Below are 22,422 nucleotides of genomic sequence, written 5' to 3'. Positions count from 1 at the left end.
CATTGGGGAAAAGTAATTTTTTAGGGTGGAGATCTGGTCCAATGGATCCTGTTTAAAGCCTCAACAAAATGTGAGAGCTTCCTGATAGTCATGACCATGTTTCGTCCATAAAACCTTTAATAGAAGCCAAAGATGTTTCAATGTGCTGGCAGTCTAAACTAGGCCTCATTTCAATCTGTTGCATCAGGTAGGTCTCTCTCCCCCTCTCTCTCCCTCCCTTCCTCTCTCCCTCCCTCCCAGACTGGCTTTGCTCTACTTTCCTGATGTGCCTGTGGGGCTGTCATTCGAACATGGATGGATGGATGGAGAGAGAGAGAGAGAGGTAGGTAGATAGATAGATAGATATATTGGTAGGTAGGTAGGTAGTCAGGCAGGCAGAACTTTTGGATGAATATATGGATAGATAGGTAGGCAGGAAGGCAAGAAGACAGACAGACAGACAGACAGACAGAATGCAACAGCGGTGGCACTTTGGGAAAGTAGAGCAAAGCCAGAGTGGCGGCTCCACAGGCTTACCCCATTGAGCTCCTTGCACCGTGCCGGTGCAACAGTTAATGGGGTGAGCCTGTGGTGCTGGCGGCTCGAATGTGGCGGCACATTGCTCTATTTTTCCAACATGCCACCGCTGCCACATTCAAGGCCCCGGCTACGGAGCAGTGCAACAGTCAAATGGGGTGAGCCTGCGAGGCCGGTGAGTTGAACGCCCCCCTGCCGCCTCTTAGCATCCCCTGCCAGTCCCTTTGCCTTTTAGCGCCCCCCTAAGGCATCCCACCACCCCCAGGGAGCGGTACCGCCCCCATTTTATCATGCATTCCTTCACTTGTTTTTCTTCTGTCTCATATTTCAACAAAAGTTGAACAATTGTTACTATATGTGTCATAGTATATGGGAATTGTATTCATGTTCAAAGCAATGGTAGAAAATAAGGGCCTATACTGGATTTCAATAATTCAGATACATATCAGTTACTTCATGCGATTAGCCAGAAGAATAAGTTGGAGGGAAAGGATCAATATGTAAAAAGTATACACCAGAACTTCTTGTTGGGGTAATTGCAAACTTATTTATAGTATCTGTTAGGTGAAAATATTGGCATTATTACACTGAAGTAGTAATCTCACTGAAGGTGCTGTTCCCTGAACAACCTTTATACCCTTAAAGCTGTGACTTAACATCTGACTTAAGCAAAAGATTTTGTTGTCAGGATGATGGGAAAATTGTACATGTAGGAATTATCTCAGTGAACATTTTCTGTCAGTGGTTTATTTTGAGTACTTTGCTAACATATTGTCATGCAAGTCTAGTTCGTTAAGAAGTTGTGATGAAAAGTATTTGAGATGTTCTGAAGAGCAGCACTCCTGGCTAATATAGAAGCTTATTTGAATGGGCAATCATATACAAGATGCTTGAAGTCGTGACTAGAAGCTAATTGGAAGGTTTCAATTTTAGCTCTTTTAACATTGCACATTTTGAGTGTACAATGAGAGTGTACGATGACAGCATGTAGTCTCTAATAATGACAGGTGTTAGAGGCATAAAGATTTAATGTACATTTTAATGAAGTTGAAACCTGTAAAGAATTTAGTACATGCTTTGTAGTGAAGAATTTTTTTTTTTATAAATTGGTACCTTGGGAGTATTATTGCTTATTACTTTTAATGCTTATCTCCTTTGATTTTCTAAATCAGAGTAACATCTAGCAGCTGGAAGTTATGCTAGAGGTGTTCTGGTTACCATGCTAGGCAATTCTTAATGGCAATGTCCTTAGAAGATGACCTTTGATTACAACCCACAGTTTTGCTGTCATTTAGCTGGAGGGGACATGTGTTACTGTCGTAATCAATTGATGAGATTGGATGGATAACCGAATGATGAAACTGCGGGCTGGGTGTTTAGCTTGACATCTTGTCTGTGACAAATAACAGCATGAGTGCTGCTTCAGAGAAGCCATGCTTTCACATTCATAGCCCTTTCATTTCTCATGGAAGTGGGATCCTGAAAAACCGTCTGCCCAGATTGACTGGGAAGATTCCATCTGGAGGAGAAAATTACTCTACAAAGAACTATATATAAGACTTAGTTTTCTACTTACTTTCTTTTTGACCCATTTATTACTCCTTTAATCTTTTTATATGGCCAACTGATCTCAGTGCACTACTTTTATACTGGTTATTCTTTTATCCCATTAATTCAGCACTAATTAATTCTTGAGTTTAACTTTCTTTCTTTGTTGTATCATTTCCACTGCATTCAACTTTTTAGGTTTTTCTTAACATATCCAGTTCTTGCATATAAAAAAGGAGACAGACTCACATTTTTACATGCAACCTTCTTTTGACAAACTTTTATTCTTCACAACAAATCTTACATTACCTATTTTATGCCAGCATCCACAAAACTTAAAATGTCTTCATTTTCCTATCACACATGTACACACAAACCTACCTACCTACCTATCATCTATCTATCTATCTATCTATCTATCTATCTATCTATCTATCTATCTATCTATCTATCTATCTATCTATCTATCTTCTACCTACCTACCTACCTATCTATCCCATTTCCCATTCAAATTCACCTTGATCTTTGACACAGTAATTTTCAGATCCATACTCTTCACTGCATCATAAAATTTAACACTAACTGCAAATAATTCAAGTTCTAATCTAAGACAACACCACTTCATCTATGTCAATATGTGTCTTCAACCAACATAGGTCTAAGAGACCAGAAACACTGATGTAAGAGCTGGTTCCCAGATTGATAAAGATACAACAGCTATTTATATAGCACAACCAACTGCAAACTTCTTCACTATCAGCAAAGAGATCAGGTTTTTTTTTTAATAAGTTCAGAAAAAAGGTTTTGAGAAAGAAAATCAGAGAAACTCCACCTAATGTGCATCAAGATATTTTGGATTTAAATTGAAAATGGCTCATTTGGTGAAATCTCTGTATCCCTTCCCCTTTCATCTCAACAAACATTGCCAAGCAGAACTTGGTGAATATTGTACTTGGAAAATAACTTTTTGTTCAGGCAGCTGCCAAAGAGTTTATCTTTTCTTTACTCATGTATCCATCAAACAAGGAAGGGGTTATCAGACATGCTTATTCCTAATTCGTGTTCAATGTTGAAAATTTGCTAAGCATTCAATTTATTTTCACACATGCTTTACTTCTAAATATATACCACTGTTACATATTCAGCAACTAACCTTCAATTCATGCAAAACACTCCATTAATTTAAGTTTATTCGCTTTATCATATGCTTTTAGTGTATCAACAAATATGTAATTTTTTTCTCACTTTCATACATTTCACAGTGACTTGTTGACAAGCTAAAATGTAGCCTGCATGTCCCTTCGTAGCATAAAGCCATAATGTGATCCCCAAATTTTGCTCATTGTTACCTGTTGAACCTTTTGAATAGAATTCTGCTAAATACCTTCCAAGAAGCATTTAACAAACTAATTCTCTTAGTTTTTTCATTAATTTTCTATCTTTGCATTTATAGAGGGAAACAATCGTGGCATTCTCATCCACGCTGTGCCAAGAGTCCAGGAGTGGGATATGATTCCTCCCTCTGATGTCATAGAGCTGAGTCTGCCACTATATAAAAAGCCAGTCCCTAGCTGGCTTTCCAGCTTTTGACTCCGTTTCTTGTCTGAGAGCTAGTGTCTCTGGATAGGAAAGTGAGCTAAGAAAGCAACAATCAGTAGCAAAAACAGAAGAGAAGCAGTTTTAACACTTTGACACAACTCCCAGGGCTCCGGTGGAACTGTGCCAGGAGGATCCACCCTCCTGCAGCGTCGAGGCTTTAGTGCTGCCATCGAGGCAGCTGCAAGCCCAGGGAACATTCTGCAAGCCCTTCATGCAGTTCCTTTCATGTTGCAAAAGACTATTCACAGCTGACCTTTGGAGCTTTGTTTCACTACCTCTCAGCTGATAGCAGATAAGTGTTTGGTTGATTGCTCGGGGCTGCTAGAACGCTTAAGGAGCAAGTGAGGCAATGAAGCTCTTTTAGGGCCAGCACATGTGGCGGGTGGCCATTTTGGGTGGCAGTCGGAAATTTTGAGTGGTGATCAGCCATTTTGGAGGAAGAGCAGCCATTACCAAAAAGGGGCCTCACGGCTGAATTTGCTCACTTGGCCCATGCAACAGGAGACTTTCTCATAAGGGAAGCTCCCAGCACCCCTTGTGTTGGTTCTGTTGGTGAATATGGAGAACGAAATGGCCCAGTCGGACCTCACAGGCCTGGAAGAAGCACAAGGTTCTCAGGCCTAGATGAGGAAGAGAAGAAGACAAAGAGGCCAGTCAGCAAAGTGGGAGGCTGCAGCAAAGATCAGGGCCAAGCCCTTAGCCCCCAAGACGACATCCAAGTCTGAACTCAGGGCTGAGAAACGTAGGCATGCTGCTTTAGAAAAACAGTTTGCTAAGACCCTGGATCAGATGAGGACCGGGTGCAACAATCCTCCCAATCGGGAATTTCAGGTTTGCCCAGAGGTTATGGCCAGGGCGGGGGAGGCTGAAACTAGCTCTGACAGCCACCTTCAGGCTTGGTCCCCAGAAGGGGTGGAAGAAGAGTTTTTGCCCCAGGACTTAAGCAGGTCTGGGCCCAACTTCAGACAGGCTGCCTGGGGTCCAAGTTCCTCCCACACCCTAGGTCAGATGATTCAAGGAGGCCTCAGGCCTAGGCTGAAGCAACCTTTACTCCCACTGCTGCAGGCCTGCGGCCAGTGGACCCTCCCACAGGTGGCAGACCTGATGATATTATGTACATGGTTTCTGTGGTCATCAGACAGGATCTGGCTGAAGGATACCAAAAGCTACTCCTTCCCTTGGGGGGGTTAGTCCCTGTTCCCTGCTTACTCTCAAGGGGTCCCATCTCAGAGGGGTTTTCCCAGGCAGCAACAGTTCAGTTGCCCATCTACCCAATCTGAGTGGGGCGAGTATGAGGAGAGGGATTACACTAATCCTTCAGAACACAGTCACTCTTCCATGTCAGAGGAGGAGGAAGATGAGATCAGGGATCCTAACTCATCAGAAGAGGAGGGGCTTAGATCTGGTCAACCCCCCTCAGCAGAGGTTTTTAAACCTTGTTTAAACTGCTCTTACACAAGGCCTTAGTCACAGCCCAGTTAAGTCTGGAGGAGGTGGTTCCAAAACCCCAAGCAGTTACTTCCAGCCATGGGGACTCCCTTTTCTCAAAACCACTGGTCGACACAGAGGTTCTTCCATCCCCTCTGTTATTCCTTGATTTAGTAAAGGAGTAGTGTGCCTCCCCTGGGGCAGGGCCTCGGCCTTCATCACATGACTGGTGTTTTTACAACATGGGCCCCTCCTTGGCCAATGCTCTCCTAGTCCCTTCTGGTGGTAGCCTCTTTCTCTACATCAGGCACCCCCACTGAACCAGAAGATATCCTCAAGGTGGAGGACAAGAGGTTGGAGCAAACTCTCAAGTGTACCCACCAGGCAGAGGCTTGGGCTGTCCAGACCTCAACAGCAGCTTCGTTTTTTATGAGGGCTTCACTGCGCTGGTTGTACCAATTGCAAGACAGACTACCTACCACCGATTTCAGATCACATGAGGAGCTGAATAAGATCATCGCGGCAGCTGAATTTACAGCAGATACTACTTTAAATTCAGCTAAGTTTTCCTGAAGTGCATGGCACTGAGGAAGCATGGCATCCTTGGTGGCGGCAAGGAGGCTCCTCTGGCTGCGAAATTGGCAGTCTGATTCCCATTGAAAATGGAAGTTGGCGTCGGCCCCATGTGCAGTAGAGAACTGCTTGGTGACACCCTGGAGTCATACTTGGTGGAAACCAGGGACAAGAAAAATGTTCTCTCTTCTGCAGGAAACAAGTTGGAGTACTGTCCCGCTCCGTACTACCGACCCTCCTCCTTCCGGCCCGAGTTCACCACTTGTTTCTCCAGGGGTCAGAGAGCATTTCCTCCTTGCCAGGAACAATGGCCAGAGGCTGTGAGCAGGCAACAACAAACTACTGGTAAATGGCCCTTTTGAGGAAGAAGAGGTCATTCATTCCATTGCTCCAAGTGAATGCCCATTCTCCCCCCACATCGGAGGTCACTTGGCTTTCTTAGCCTCCAGATGGGAGGAGTCAACATTGGACGCCTGGGTGCTCAGGACGGTGAGGTTGGGTCTCCAACTGGAGTTCCTCTCATCATCCCCAAGATTTTTTGTGTGCTGTCCTATTTCTCAGGATGGTTCCAAACAGGCCCTTATGAAATTGGCCATTTAATATCTTGTGGACATAAGGGCCATACAGCCAGTTTCAGTGGATCAACAAGGGCTAGGCTTCTACCTTGATATTATGGATGTGGTATTTGAGACCTTAAATCTCAAATCGGACAGCATCCACTGCCACAATTCAGCAGGGTAGGTAATGCATGCCAGTTCGCTCAGTCACCTCTCACCAATTATGGATAAATATAATCTCAATACAAATGAATTAGGCCTCTACTAGCAATATCTTGAGACTAATATAATTGATCATCTAGGCTTTCAATCAAGCATGCAGTAAATTGCTCTTCCATTAAAGTCTTAAACCTGCCTTCAATGCTTCTCCCAACCTGTCATTTCCAGAATAAATTGTCCTTCTCCCCAATGTTAGGTACTTTATATGTCCAGCTCAACCTTTGGCTGCAAGCCAGCAGGACCACAGTGGCCCCAGATCATCCTAAGCCCAAAAGCAACTAAAAGCAACCATGCTTACCATAAGAATAGAACTGCATTTTTAAAAACTCTTTCGAACTGGCCATATTCCGTGAAAATAAAACATTTAAACCAAATATTCTATCAGTGTATTTGGCTAAATTGTAAAATGTGGCATAAAATTTCATTTGTAAAGAAATAAACAGTTATAAAATACTGATTCAGTAAGTTTCTGAAAGAGGTTGGAGAACATTTCACAAAGCTTCTACTACCGTCATATGGAAACAGTGTTCTTGCTTGTTGGAAAGATCAAAAGTTTAAACTGCTCTCCTGCACTGTAACATGTTGTATTAACAGCAGATTCATTTATTTCCTAATTAACAAAAAGTGTTCTTTTTATTTAAGCCATCTGGCCACAGAGCATGTTGTTTAACTGCTTGCTGTTACAGTTTGGAGCCACAGAGATGGGAGGAGGGAATGTTTTGGCTCTTATTTTGGCTAGCGACTAAATCAATGCTGTAGGTGTATTAACACACATGCCTGTCATTGCAGCATTTACTCCTTATTGATTGTGCATATATATGCACACACACACAGTGAGATTTCTTTTTATAGGCAACACACTTTTAACATTGACAGTTGGTTCATACCAGTCAGGCAGCTGCAATTGAGTGCTGCCATTTTCTTTCCATATTAACAATACTGTCTACAGCAAATATTTTTCAGTGACTTTTTGCTCTAAGCACTTGGGCACATTATGTGCAAAAAATACTCTTTCGTCTTGTCTTCATTCTTGATGTAGTAGAAAAAAATAATGCATATTTATATTTATGCTTATATTTACTTAGTTATTTGCTAATTCTGAAAGGCTGAAATTCTGAAAAGCTTTCTACTGATCCTATTTTGATTGCTTGATGTATACATCAGCTTTGCTTACATTGCATTGATAAAAGGAATTCAGGCTGGCATCTGATTTTTAAGCTACAGACATACCCATTATAGGTAGTTCTCAACTTATGGCCATAATGGAGTCTGGACGTGCTGTCATAGGTTATGATGGTCATTAGTCAAGGCATGCATGCAACCATTTCATGACCTGTTTTACAGCAGCTGTTAAGCAAATGAAGCAGTAGTGGGATCCTACCTTAGTCGCTACTAGTTTGGTGGGTGATCATGCGTGTGTGCGCACCTAACGTGGTGTACCTAACAAGCCAATCAGCTGAGAGTTTGAAGAAACGAAAAGCTAGAAGTGACTCTCCCACCCTCCCATGAGCTTTTCGGTCTTTTATCCTCTCAGCTGATTGTGGGAGGCTTTTTTCCCCTCCTCTCAGCTGATTGGAGGCTTGCTTTTTTACTACTGGTTGGACCGAACTGGTAGTGATTTTTACTACCGGTTCAAGTGAACCGGGCTGAACCGGAAGCATACCACTACTGAAATGAAGTGATTATTAAGCATATGCATGTATCCCTATGGATATTTTTTTGCCAGGAACTGGCCCAAAAGGCTGAAAACCAGAAAAACAACTAGTAAACCATAGTCATGACCATGGAATGTGGCAGCCAGCGGTGAAGGTGATCCGGTTGCCTGAAATGCTGTCATGTGATCACAGATGCATCTGTGTATACAACTGTCTGATGTCCAGAGCTGGTAGCTTTTTGGGGTGGGGAGGGGTATTCTTTGTAACTTATTAGTTGTAAGTGAAGGACTACCTGTATATGTTTATGAGACCATAAATAATTATACTTTCGAATTGATGTAGTTTGCTTTTCCCTAACTTCCCAAAGAGAGCCAATTTGTTGTAATGGTTAAGACATCAGACTAGAAACTGGGTGACTGCAAGTTCTGGTCACTGAGCCATTGATAAACTATTCAGATTGATGAGTCTTTAGCGTTAGAAGGCCAGATGTTATTTTATTGGCATCTTGTGTTGCTCTTTAAGCATATATTGCCTCAACAATTATCTGGGTTCTGTAACTAGATTCCTGATTCCAAAATGATGAGTAGTTTTCATAGGAAGTATTGAAAGCAAAAGACCTGTTTCCTGTATAATATGCAAAGATTGAAGTGTTTGCCCATATAGATTTTCTCTGAAGCTCAAGATTTTTCCATAACATGACATCTACCTCAATAAGCTAGGAAACAACAGTGTTGTTGTTCATGGTCATCTTGCAGTTCCTGTTGAAATGTAATACTCCGCTGCATTTGTCTTCTATTTTTCTCCTCCTTGATTGTACATTTAGTAGCTATTACATGTGCTCTGTTGCATTGTTCTTCTGAAATAATTTTGATGAATGAGCCTATCCTATATTATTTTGATTGTAAGTCTTCTTTGCAAATATTTGTAAGAAGTTCCCTGTGATTAGCATCATTTCTTTTCCTTTTAAATGGACTTGGCATTTACAAAATTTGGCAAAACATATACTTGAATTTTCCTATGGGAAAAGATAAAGATAAAGCAACAGGAGAGGAGAGCAAGCATGATAGTGGTTTGGCTTCAAATTGATTATTTTCCTTTGATCTGAAGGAATGGCATCATTCCTGCAATGTAATGTGAAAGGAGGAATCCAAAAGTAGGACTAGCTTTGTTTAATTTGAAAGACTGGCTTAAAAATCCTAAATGGTTTGCCTTCACACTCACTCTCTCTCTCCTTTAGTATAAATTCCCATCTAGTGTTGGTGTTTGAGTCATGGTATGTGGGTGTACTTTTAATGTACAATCATTTATACTAACTTTTCTGGTCTTTTCTGCTTAGATAATTGAATTGCCAATTATACAATGAGTCTCATCTTATAATGTATTAAGAAACAGCTACATTCCATAAAGAACTTCCAATATTATCAGCAACAAGTGATCTAGTTTTCATCTGTAATTTAAAATTTGATCTGACCAAATAAAAAATATAGTAGCAACTAATCAGTTAAGAATGTTATCTCTCTGTGTGTTATATAGTCAATACACACACACACACACACACACACACACACACACATCCCTGTCAATTAATTTTTATTGTGATATCTTGAAATAAAACACAAGAACACCCCTACTAGGTAAGGCTATAGATGTTGGACTCCGAGAATAGATCTAACTGGATGCTAAAAACATTCTAACCATATTTACTATATGTTAGTTTTCAATCCACATCCTTTCCAGCACATGGATTTTAACAATATGTTTCTGCTGATTTATACTTTGATAAAACCATGAAGTAAAGCAGCTATTTTGCAAAATGGTAAAATTAAAATTGTCTCCCTGATTACAGAATGAGAATTTAATAAAACAAAAGAATTCTTGTTGTGTTGGTTTTGTCCTCTATAACAGGGGTGGGATGCTACCAATTCTGCCTGGCTCTATAGAACCAGTAGCTCTGAAGAGCAGCAGACACAGAACTGTATCACCAACAAAACATAATCACCAAACTGGTAGTAACACTGGTTGAATCCCACTCCTGCTCTATAGATAAAGCAAAGAGTTTTCTACAGATACTCATTCCAGAGTTAACTCTTTAGAAGTAATAATGTTCCCAACTGCATAAAATATATTCCATATCCTTAGTTTAAGCATTACAGGATCTCCTAAATCCTAATATTTGAGTAAAGGTTCAATATTATGAACAAATTATTATGAAGTTGTAGCCCCTGTCTTTGGAACAGCAGCCCTCATGAAGATACCTACAGCTCCCATTCTTTAAATGTGCTAGAAATCTCATAAAACCCAGCTTTAATTAGGCGTTAAATTATCCATGGAATCTATGGCAATTTTTCTTGTGTTTCCGAGTTCTATTGATGGGGTTTTGTTCAGATGGTCACGATTCTTTTATATTACGTATTCTTTCAAATAAGGCAAGCTGTCCAGAGTCTTTGGAGTTGGGCAGCCTCAAAATCCAATAAAGAAAACCAACCAATCAACAAATCATAGTTTAAAGAAATGTGTTACATAATAAGGCCTAGTTGTCATTGTATTAGCATTAAATGATCTAGCTTGATTATTTTCTTATTTTACTATTTATTTACTTGGTTATTACTCAATTTTAATTTGTTTCTCTTCTAATTGCAGCTCAGAGCTGTGGAAGATTTATCTTAAATTATGTATCCTATAGTAAAATATGTACACCTGTTTTTTGTGCATATGATAGCTGATACATAGACAAATTTGCCAAACAGTCCTATTTCTAATTATACAGAAGCAACAACTATGCAGATCATTCTGTATAGAATAGTAGAGTTGAAAGGGACTAGTTCAACCTCCTACCCAAGCAGGAAGCTATATATCATTCTGGACAAGTGACTGTTCAATATGGACATATGGCTGTCTTTAAGTATGCATTGAATGAAACAAAATTGAAAGTAATAATAGAGATTGTGAAAATTTGCAGCTAATAATATTACTTCCTGTACTTGGATGCTTTGTAATCTAAGAAAACACATAGTTGTAAGCAAGCCAAATATCATCTGGCTATTATTTGAAAGAATTTGAATTTATGAATTCAGTTCTACACTTAGGAAAGAAAACTGAAAGCAGTAATGGAGTAACCTTGCATATATAATTGTAAATGTCAAGAGAAAAACAATTTCTAATTGCATTTGCTAAATAATAAAATTAATAAAGGTTTACTGCATGTGAAATTTCTAGGTTTGTAAGGGCTTAAAATTAATTTGGATGATTTATATTAATACACTAGTTTAGAATGAGGAATATAGCACCCTGAACTAGATGAGAATTGCCTATACTAGTTCATGCCTTTTAAAATGATAGACTTCTGTGAATTTTTGTTAGGAAATGTTATATATAATGTTTTTATTAGATGATTTACCTCTAAAGTTCCTGGCACATGATGATAACAGGATATGACAAACACAGCCTTGAGAATTTTCTCTAGAATTCTAGAGAGGGATTTCCAGTAAGACTTGTTCATTTTTTTCCTCAAATGTCTGGCTGATCACTTGAGGGTGACATATGGTAGAAACATGCTTTGAGGGACCAGCCTCCTGTATGGCAAACAGTACCATGCAAAACAGACAGATGGTGGCTTATTCAGTCTTGGAAAGTTGTTTTATCCTACATACTGGCAAAGCCTAAGTATAGAGAGATGGAGAGAAAGCTATACAACCCTAATGGCAGCTGAAGCAAAGATGTGATGAAAATGCTCACAAATAGCTTTGTACTTTGAATGTAATAATATTTCTCTAATATAATCAAATAAAACAATCCCGACAGGTTCAAAATATATATAGTAAATAGCAACAAATATAGTCTGTTGTTTGAAATTGTATGAAAGGTGCACATGTTAAAAGACATTAATTTGAATTGTTCAATTGCTTAGGAGAGGGATGCATTTTTAAGTCTATTTTTATTTATATATTTGTTAATTATACTTTCCTTTCTCCCAGTCTTTAGTATTTATTATACTTTTCTTTGCATGGTTGATGGATTATGTACTATCACGTACATATCTGTACATTGATTATGTACAGATCACGTACATAAGAGTTAGTATCATGTACTAACTCTTAGCAACTGCATAGATGGATTTTCTCCATAACAATCTGTCTAACTTGGTTTTCCATCTGTAATGGTACACCCATCACCATTGCAATAGAGTCTGTGCTGATCGTCATCTTCTCTTTTCTTCTATTTTTACCAGCATTATCACCTTCTTTAGAGAACAAGGTCTTTACATACAGGTAGTCCTTAAATGTACAACCACAGTTGGGACCAAAATGCTACGTGATACAATTGCCTGATTTCTGGAGTGCGTTTTCCCATGGTTGTTAAATAAATCCAGTTTCCCCCATTGATTTTGCTTTTTGGAAGCCACGAAAGATCAGGAAGACCATAGGACTTTGTAGCCATAGTAAATACATGCTGGTTTCCAAGTGCCCAAATCATGATCACTTGACCATTAAGATGCTGTGAAACTCATAATTTGAAGAACTGGTTATAAGCCACATTTTCCAGTGCCATTGTAATTTCAAATAATCATTAAGTGAATGGCTGTAAGTTGAAGATTACAGGCAGACATTACAGGTCTGTAATGTGTCCAAAGTAGGATAATTTGAGCTTGGTCATTTGTACCTTGAGCTAGAACTCTATGTTGATTTATACAATAATCCTCTTGTTTGGTTTCTTGGCTGTCCAAGTATTCCCAAGAGTCTTGTCCAACATTCAAAGTTCAAAAGCGTCAATACTGTTTCTATCCTGCTTCTTCATTCCTACATAATAAAAAACTATTGTATGCAAAATGTCATAAAATTTTGGAATGTATGTAAAAACAGTTAAAAATACTAGTAAGCTTGTTTATTTAAAAAACTTAGATACTGAAAACAATTACTTCTTAGCAATTATGACATAACTATAATTAATAATAATGAGTGAAAGTCAAGTAGATCTTTACATTCTCTTATGTAGAGAATATAAGCAGTTGTTAATTTGTCTTGAAAGTCCATATTTCAACTGAAATCACAATAGAGGTTCATCAAGGTCTTGCTGGAGAAGAATTCTTGGAAATTTAAAACAATTTTTGTCTGTTTCTCTCCATAGAAAAACTGAAATTACTGGCTGAACAGGACAATGATTATTAATTAAATACAATTCAAAGCTGTACTGTGGTTTCCTGAATCAATTGTGGTGAGTAACATCATTTACATGTTTTATATGTATATATATCACTTTCTATGGGGAAAAAATACCTTATTCTTTTTATTTTGTGACTGCATTTCTGTCAGTGACATTTTTCTGCCCCATCATCAATAGTGTCTCTTCTCCTAAGACAGTGATGGCTAACCTTTTCAGCTTGGTGTGTCGAAAATCGGAAAAAAGTGTAGCCTTCCTCAGGTCATGTGTCACTTCAAGAAATATCAATAATTTGGTAATATTTGCAGCCCTAATAAAGAGAGAGTTATATTTTTAATATATTTAATATATTTATTAGTTCAAAAAGCAAAAAACAAATAATGATTTACCTTAGTGACTTTTCTGTTGCTGAATTGCATTTGCTAAATCTTCAGCCTCAGAAGAAGAACCCTGCCAGGAGAAAGAAATTAAAGTCAATATGATGTCCAAAATAAGGGGGTTTTTTGGTTTGTGTTTTGGAGATTTTTTTGGGAGGGTTTGCATGGTGCTCTGTGAGGATGGTGAGAAGCAAGAACTGCAAGAGGTGCTATGGAGGCAATTAAAGCTTAGAGGGACTGGAGAGGGGCTGAATGCTGCAGACTAGACATCCAAGCGTTTTGCAATGGGAGAGAAGAGGGGAGAGCCACAAAGACAGAAATGCAGATTTTAGTATTAATTGCACTTACAGCCACCCGATGCTGCTTATCGTGAGCACTGTGTCTGGTTGTTGTGGTGCAGTCCTCCTGCGATGTTTATGACGGACTGGTCTGGGGTGATCACACAGGGCTGTGAAACTCGTCTCCCTGGTCTCAGGGCTGCAGGTACAGGATGTGGGGATTGGAAGGCCACCTTACAGGGCTGTGAACCTCATGGATCTCCTTTCCTCCTGTAGCGTTCCTGAGGTAATGAAACTGACAAACCTCAGTTTATGGTGGTTAAAACTGGTTCTCTGCTGCAAAGATCTCGAGGCAGCAGTGACACCACGCGTCCACGCAACAATCAGGGAGCAGGGATTGGAGCAGAGCGCAGGCAGCCTCTAAATGTGCAGGTTTTCCCCACACCAACAGATGTGTCAGTCAAAGTGCCTCGGCGTGTCACAGGTTAGCCATCACTGTCCTAAGCACTTCCAAATCATACATTAGAAATGCTGTGCAAAGATTTTAAAATATGGTTGTTTTAGGGGAAGTAATGCAACAGTATAATATTTAAAATGAAAAAAAATATATTTCATGTGTGTCTTGATAAAATCAGAATATATCCCGTACATACAGTAGATTTACAAAAATGATTGCTAACTTGCTAATTCAGCTAAATTATCTGAATGAGTATATAAATGACTGAAATCACTTTATTTAAACTTGATTTACTTTGTGGGCTACTACAGGTTTACTTATAAATGTGTATGTGTGTGTATGTGTGTGTGCATGTACGCACATACATTGGAATGATTGGCTGCTTTGTCATTCACATTTGCAAAGTGATCTGGTTAGGTTTTCACAATACCTAATCAAGATCAATAATACTATACAAATAAGTTTTCAATTATGGTTGCCAATAGGAGATACTGTCAACTATTTTTAATTTGTCTGTAGCAAAAGCCAACAATACAACATTAAAAACATTTCATTTTCAGTTATAGTCTTAAATAAAACTAAATTAAAAAGTACCATCAAAAGACAGCATTCCATTCTAGTTGCTTTGCCCAATCTTTTATCTCTAAAGAGATTTGGGACCAAATTAGGGCCTTCCACATTGCTGCAAATAAAGGAGGAGCAATATAAAAAGAAACAAAGCCAGCAACTGTGGAAAGTAGTGGAGCTCTGTCTCCAGGGAACATTTCAAGGAACAGGCGTCATCTTCAGATGCAGACCTGGTAACTCTGTTATATTTCAAATTGCTTTTCAAGGACACAAATATAACCGAAATGGAAAATTGTTTCTGGCTTACACTATCCAGTCTACAGACTAGGTTGCCTCTTTCACATTGTGTAGGCTATTAAAAATATTTCCATCAAATTGATTTGCTGCACACTTTGGTGGCCACAAACTTAAACACTTGACTCAAAAAGACATATATTTCTATGTCTACAGTCTACTAGATGAAATGTTTGACACATACAGCACTTACGATACAAGCCTGCTGTTTGTGGAAATAGCTTGCCTGCCTAAAAATAGACTAAAGTTTCATTGCTTCTATGAAAAATGAAGTGTGTTTCTTGGATATTCTGATGAAATAACAAGCCCGTACCAAACATATACTTTTTCACCCCTTCAGTGTCAGAGAAAGACCATATATGAACATAAACCAAAGCTGACAAATTGATTTGCAAATGTGCATACAGTTAATGTTCATACAGGTGTAGTACATAATGCAGGTGAATTATTTTAACTCTTCTATAGCCTGTGTAAAAGATTGTCATACCATACCTTTTTGTTGTTTTTTGTCTTATATTTGATATCTAATGCATTATAATGTATTACAGTGATTTCTCTCTTGGCCAGTTTTCAAAAAGTAGATCAAAATAGTTGATTGAGCTTTCATCAATTAAACAAATTTTCCCTGATATCTGGGAATTTCTTCCTCACTTTGGAATCTGATATGAACTGCATTGTCTATTTATATATTGTTTTTTTTATTCACTTTGGTCTTCTTCCTCTTTGAGTAGAGCAAATATTTTAATGGCACCATAAGTTTCTAGTTTCGGCTGCAAAGAAAGGTGGGAAAAGTTCAGCCAAGTCATCTCCTCCTTCTTGGCCTTAACATACACACAGAGCAAACATGCTACCCCTCGTGTCCACCCCAAGGTGGTCGTCTGGCCAAGTGCCTTACCTTTGTGGGCAGTTGCGGTGAGCAGAGTGGGCAAGATGTAAAGATCAGCTGGGCCACATGGTCTGGGTGATTGAGCCAGAGAGTAGTTGGGTGCAGGCGTGACTCTAGCCACCAGCCAAGGTGGGCAAGGTGAGATAGGGTGGGGTGGGGCAGAGCAGGGCACGGTGGGCAGAGCCAGCCAGTGGTGGGATTTGCCGGTTCACTGGACTGTGCAGAATTGTAACAATTGGTTCGCCCAAACCAGTCCGAACGGCAGCAACCCACCTCTGGGTATGTCACAAATAACTAGTAGTGTTAAGAGATACTTTTTTCTTTTAAAGTTTTCCTAAATTACAAATGTTCAAAAAATCTTTTGGTAAAAAATTCTACATCTAGTTGCCTTGATGAAGTAGCCTACAATGAAAAGAGACCACCACCACCCCCTCCAAAAAAAATTGAAGGAAATTTTAAAAGAATTCAAACTGTTATTTCTGGAAAAGGTAGATTAAACCTTTTTGTTATTACTTCTTTTTAAATTTGTATTTAATGCAGGTTATATTCTGCTTCGGTATTTTCTTCTAATATTAAGAAAAATAGGAAAATGATGGTTTTAAAAAGAAATTGTAAATAATATCTGCATCTTTTCCACTTAACCCTATTCTGATTAAGGTAGAAAAGCACAGTCATCTTGGGTGGTCAAAAGAAATTAAGTAGTTCCCACTTTGATTACACTACTGTATTTTTATCTGCTTGGAAGGAGAGTTTTTAATGAAAACAAATGTTGTAGATTTGTTTCCAATAACATGGAAATTGCTGTGCACGAAGAGTACAAGTAATGATATGAGATTGGAAGGAAGACAATTTCATAGAGTTTCTTAAAGTGTGGTCCTAGGACCTCTTGGGACACCTCAAAATCAAAAATTATTTGGCAGATAATGAATATTTTTACAAAAATTTTAAAAAATAGCGTTCTTATTATTTTTTCATTTGTTAAAAATAAAGTTGTTTTTCATGAAAGATAGTTATGTTATATCGAATGGTTTTTAATGTTATTTTTACACAATTCATTTAATAATAAATATTCAATGAATCCATCTATTTTAATGGCAAATATTGATAAATGTAATCCCTACACACTCTTTTGATGTCCTCCATAATTTTTTTTAAAAAGGAAGAGGTTCTGAGAGTAAAAGTTTAAGAAACACCGACATTTGAAGCAGTGTTCTAAGTGAGCTGTTAGTAGTAGGAACCTTTGTATTTCACGATGAATGAATCCAACAATTGCAACAACATTTTATAAGCGCTATTCAATAATGATGATTACATTATAGCTCTTAACCTAACCATATTTGTATAAACTTACATTTTAAAGTTATGGAAATATATCTTTAAGTTTAATGGGGTAAAAAGCTGCATTGTTTGGGGTAAAAAGTAGATTCCTGTGAAGGAGCAAGATGGCCATTAATGGAGTTTCCTTTTCCAATGGCCTCTAACTGTTCAGAAAGGGGTTAAGAGTCCCTTTCTTTTGCATTTGGCATAAAGGCAAAAACCTCCTTGAATTTTGTGTTGACTCCTGGCAACAGCTTGGAAATTTGCTCCTGCAAATTTCTTGACAAGATTTTTCAGAAGTGTTTTGCCATTAACTGTGAGAGAATGGTTGGCTCAAAGTATTTCAGCTGGCTTTGGGCCTAAGGCAGAACTAGAACTCACAGTCTTCTAGCCTAATGCCTTAATCACTACACCAAACTGATTTGATTCAAGTATACATGTTTAATAATTACAAATGTGTTTATTTTAAAATACTAATAGCCTCCTCTGAACATGTCTTTTAATTTAAAGAACAGTTGTGTCAAATCAGCTTATGTAAGAGAATTTTCAATATTTTTTCCTGTTTTAAAAACATACATTTGAGAACTAACTGGACCTTTTTCACATATTTCTTGAGAATATATATATTATCTCCTCTTGCTTCTTAAATCTGAAATACATGAAATAAAAGAACATTCTAAAAGCCTGGGCATTTTATGCTTTCAGGCAACTCCTAGAGTCTAGTCGGTTGCACTTAGTTTTCTTAGCAAATCCCATCTTTATTAGACTTGATTCTGCAGCTGCCTTGCCTATAATTCTTTTGAAGTTCAAATAGCTTCCAACATGGAGTGGACTGCAGACTTTGCCTCTGTGTGTTTTGGTTATGTAACAGATTAGATCATCAGGAGAACTGTGAGATGATCTCAACTGAGTGGAAATGAGAAACTTGAACAGGAAAGAGAGAAGTTCTTTACCTGTATATAAAAAGTAGCTGCTGCTTCCATAGCAGATACCTTAAAATATCAAGAAAGTACAGTAGAATCATACTATATTTCCCCCCTTCCAACTGACAAATAATAGGTGGAGGATCAGTCAAAGAAAAACCGCTGTTCTCACATTTTCTAAAATGTCTTTGATTAGCACTTCATTTTCCTGTGTACCTTTGATTCCTCATGACATTTGAATGTATAGTATAAAGTGTATAGTGTAGTGTAGTGTTATAGTATTAATATTGTATAGTTTGGTATTAGTATAGTATTACTATAATATTAATATTGTATAGTTTGGTATTAGTATTAGTACCATGTTTTCCCCAAAATAAGACCCTATCATATATTTTTGCCACCCAAAAGGGTACCAGGTCTTATTTTGGGGGGAAGTCATCCACTGATTAACCTCACTTGTGCATGTCATCTCTGGCCTCCTTTTCTCTTGTCAGAGGTCTCAGGAACTTCCACGGATGGCAAGCCTTTTCTGAAGGCCTCTGCAGTGGATAACAGAGCTCTGGATCAATCTAGAGCTTTGTTATCAGCTACAGAAGCCTTCAGGAAAGTCTTGCCAGCCTTGCCGGCTGCGGAAGAAATGGGCCAGCAAGGCAGGTATCGGGGTATGCAAGACCTGGCTACAATTGTCCAAAGGTAAGTAATAGGGCAGCTCCACCCCCCATCCCTACCCTAGCTTAATTTTTACCTGTCCACTCTGGAGTGGGCAGGATCTTAATTAGGACTTGTTTTGGAGGTAGGGCTTATATTGGGTGCACATGTAAAAATCAAGCTAGGACTTACTGTCAGGGTAGGTCATATTTTTGGGAAATGGTATTAGTATTGGTTTGGTGTGGTGTGGTATGGTATGATATGGTATGGTATGGTATGGTATGGTATAGTGTGTATAAGTATATAATATAAAACAAGCATTCTCAGAATGGTTTACTGTGAGATTTTACTTGGAGTAATACATTGTCCATTTTGTAAAAATGTGGCTACTTTTCTTATTGAGGCAAAATTGCTAGTCTCATATGTACACAAACCTATCAAGAAGGTTAAAGCTACTGAATATCTCAGTAGATGGCAGCACCTGCCTGACCTTGTTTGAATTGAATTGGGGTTCAAGTATCAGTATATGGATGAGAGACCACAAGGGAATACTTGACTATAGGTTAGAGCAGAAAATCAGAAACATGGAAGAAGGCAGTGGTAATTCACTTCCAAAAGATTTCAAAGAAAATTTCATATATGTCAATGAAATCACTTTGAATTGACCTCAAGACCTTGATCTTTACCGAGAGAGCCATAACAGCCTAACTTATACCAAATACTAAGCCATTGGCACATCATGCTTAGCTAAAACTATGAGTTAGTAAGTTCCATAAGCTGTAGACATTTAACAAACCAGGTTGTCAAATATGTATCTTTATTCTGTCTCATCTTCAGTGTCGATATACAGATGAGCTTAAATATATAAAAACACTCCAATTTTAAATGTTATAATTATTATATTTATACATGGTCTAATGTTCTGTTTCATATGCAATAAGAGGCTATAATGATAGTTGTATTATCTTTGTAACATATTTATATCACGTCTACAGATACTATTTTGTGATTAGTTCTGGTTTAGAAAAAATTGTTTATGAATTGTTTGTTTCTTCTAAATTAAAATTAATTATAGTTTTGGATTCAAATGTATCAGTATATTTCAGTAAATTAAAGATAGAAGGAATACTATGATAAATATGTTTTTAAATCTTCTCCTCTTGGTTCTACACAGGAAGAGAGAAAAATTGCAGAAGCTGAAGCCATAGCCTATTTTAAAACTGAATTGGATCTCAGTGTGGCCTGAAATTAAATATTAAAACTAATCAATTGATTATGCTGCATCAGTTATTAGAATCTAAGTTTATACTACATGCTGTGCCAAAATAAGGAATTGGGAAGCAAAGCCAGTACATTAAAGTGACCTACATATCTGAACACAATTTAGAACAGGATTGCAGTATATTTCTTGGCAGCTACAACTGTGATGGCATAGACATCTCAGCAATTTATTTCTTGTAGCTGCTTTTGCCTTGGCTCTTTCTCAGAGGAGCTTCATTTCCAGTTACAAGAAGCAAAGATTTTGGTGCATAATAATTGAGAAGTCGAGTAAATTAAACTCAAAAATGACAGCATGCCGTGCATATGTGGGACAAGCAATTCACTTTCTAACCTTTGATAATGCTCAAATGAAACCTCAATTTTCATGATATATTAATGAAAACTGAAGCGTTGCCTTAATGTAGATGAGTGAGCCATTCTTCAAGTCATCAAAAGAGAAAGGAAAAATAATAATTAGAAATCATGCTTGAAAGAACTATCTGTTGTGTTTTTAATGGTGGGTTGGCATTTTTCTCCCACCCCTCAAATCATGCTAGAAGAAAATTAGCAGTGAGTCATGATATGCTGTAAGTGCTCCAGCAAGAGCGTTTAAGAGTATGATTCATAAACAATTGCTTCAAGAGATTAAAAAAATAACTTACAAAGGATTCATTTACAGGACGAATGTAATCAGTTTAAGTTTATAACATGTATTAGTTCTAGGTATTTTAAAAGCAATTTACTGGAAATTCATTATCAGTCTCATCCTCTAGATTTTTCTTGGGCAAACTGATATGTCTGAGATGTTTTAGGAATACACCATACAGTAGCTTATTTGGGGGGTTTATCATAGACAGATAGGTTTAGATAGTAACATCTATGACATCTATGTTGAGTATTAAACATCTATTTCAGGATAATGATAGTAAATCCATATCCAAAAGAAATTCATGTTTAAATAATCCTGTCTTGAGATTGTTATGTGCGAAAAAGGACCTGTATAAATGATGGGATTTTGGCTGATCATATGATTAAAGTAGAAATACAAAGTATTTCAACATGGTATTTGAACTGCCAGCTTGGACTCAGAATGACACAGATGATTTCAGGCTAAAGAACCTAAGTAGGGTCAGGTCAAACACTAATTAAACTAAATAAGGTTAATAGGATTATTTTCCATGTACTTAATTCACTCATATATAAAAATTACAACTTAGTGGCAAGTTTTGTAGAGACCTGAGGATTATATCCAAATCCTTTGGAAATCACATATAGCCTGGTGATTTGGGTTTTCACTGGATTAAAGAAAAGAAAACAAAGTGGTAGACAATCCTTTTATGTGGCCATTGTTATACTGTCTTAATATGGGTGCTAACGTGCAAATCTTGTGGAAGAATAGGCAGCAGCATCAAGATCAGACCAAGATTTATCATTGTTGTATTCCATTTTTCCCTGCATCTATTTTACTTTCATAAAAGAAAAAAAATCATCTTCACATTAAAAAAATATAATTTCTTTTCTCTTCATTATATAATCAATAAATAATATAAACAATTAGGATAATAATTTAAATTAAAGATAATGATAAAATTATCTCATTATTGGTGACTTTTTCTAATTTTTCCTTATTTTACACCCAAATTAATTTTTCTAAGATTGAGATTGTAATATCAATCTTCATGAGCAATTGAAGATATTGATGCTTAGCGGGATTTTCTATATGCCCCCAGAGCATTTTTTTTAAAATTCCCCCTATTTAGTTTATTTATAAAACTCAGTTAAACTCTTCATTACCAGGGAAAAAATAAAAAAATAAAAATGTATCTTTGGCTCTAATATCTGGTTGTTCCCTTTTGGAAGCCATAGTCTCAAGTAGGCATTTCCTATAACTGTCTACCAATCTGTGGCATTGACTGGGGAATCCCCCCCCCCCAACTTCTGCATGCAGAGATGTTTGAGGGTTTCTTGCAGGCACAGCCTGTTCCAAATCACCCCATAATATCTTGATGGATTTTAACTCTGGGCTTTGACTTGGCCATTCCAGAACCTTTTCTTTTCTCTTTTCCTCAGTCTTTCTTTGATGGATTTACTGAAATATTTAGGATCATTTCCATGTTACAAAGTTCACCTTCAGTTGAGCTTCAGTGTTCTCTCAGATGGTCT

The 22,422-nt window shown here is 37.7% G+C and overlaps 1 protein-coding gene across 5 annotated transcripts in view; it reads left to right on the top strand.

Moving 5' to 3' along the window:
• LDLRAD4 (low density lipoprotein receptor class A domain containing 4) overlaps window positions 1-22,422 on the top strand; it is a 271,230-nt gene that overhangs the window by 32,361 nt on the left and 216,447 nt on the right. For all 5 annotated transcript variants that reach the window (XM_087931035.1, XM_087931032.1, XM_087931034.1 and 2 more), the window contains exon 2: window positions 13,220-13,306. The gene's annotated coding sequence lies outside the window, so the exon portion shown is untranslated. The remainder of the gene's footprint in view (window positions 1-13,219; window positions 13,307-22,422) is intronic.

This window comes from Pseudonaja textilis, chromosome 3 (assembly GCF_049901715.1).
Source record: "Pseudonaja textilis isolate UNSWEBS1 chromosome 3, rPseTex1.2, whole genome shotgun sequence".
Classification (NCBI taxonomy): Eukaryota; Metazoa; Chordata; class Lepidosauria; order Squamata; family Elapidae; genus Pseudonaja; species Pseudonaja textilis.
This window is presented reverse-complemented; position numbering and strand designations above follow the sequence as displayed.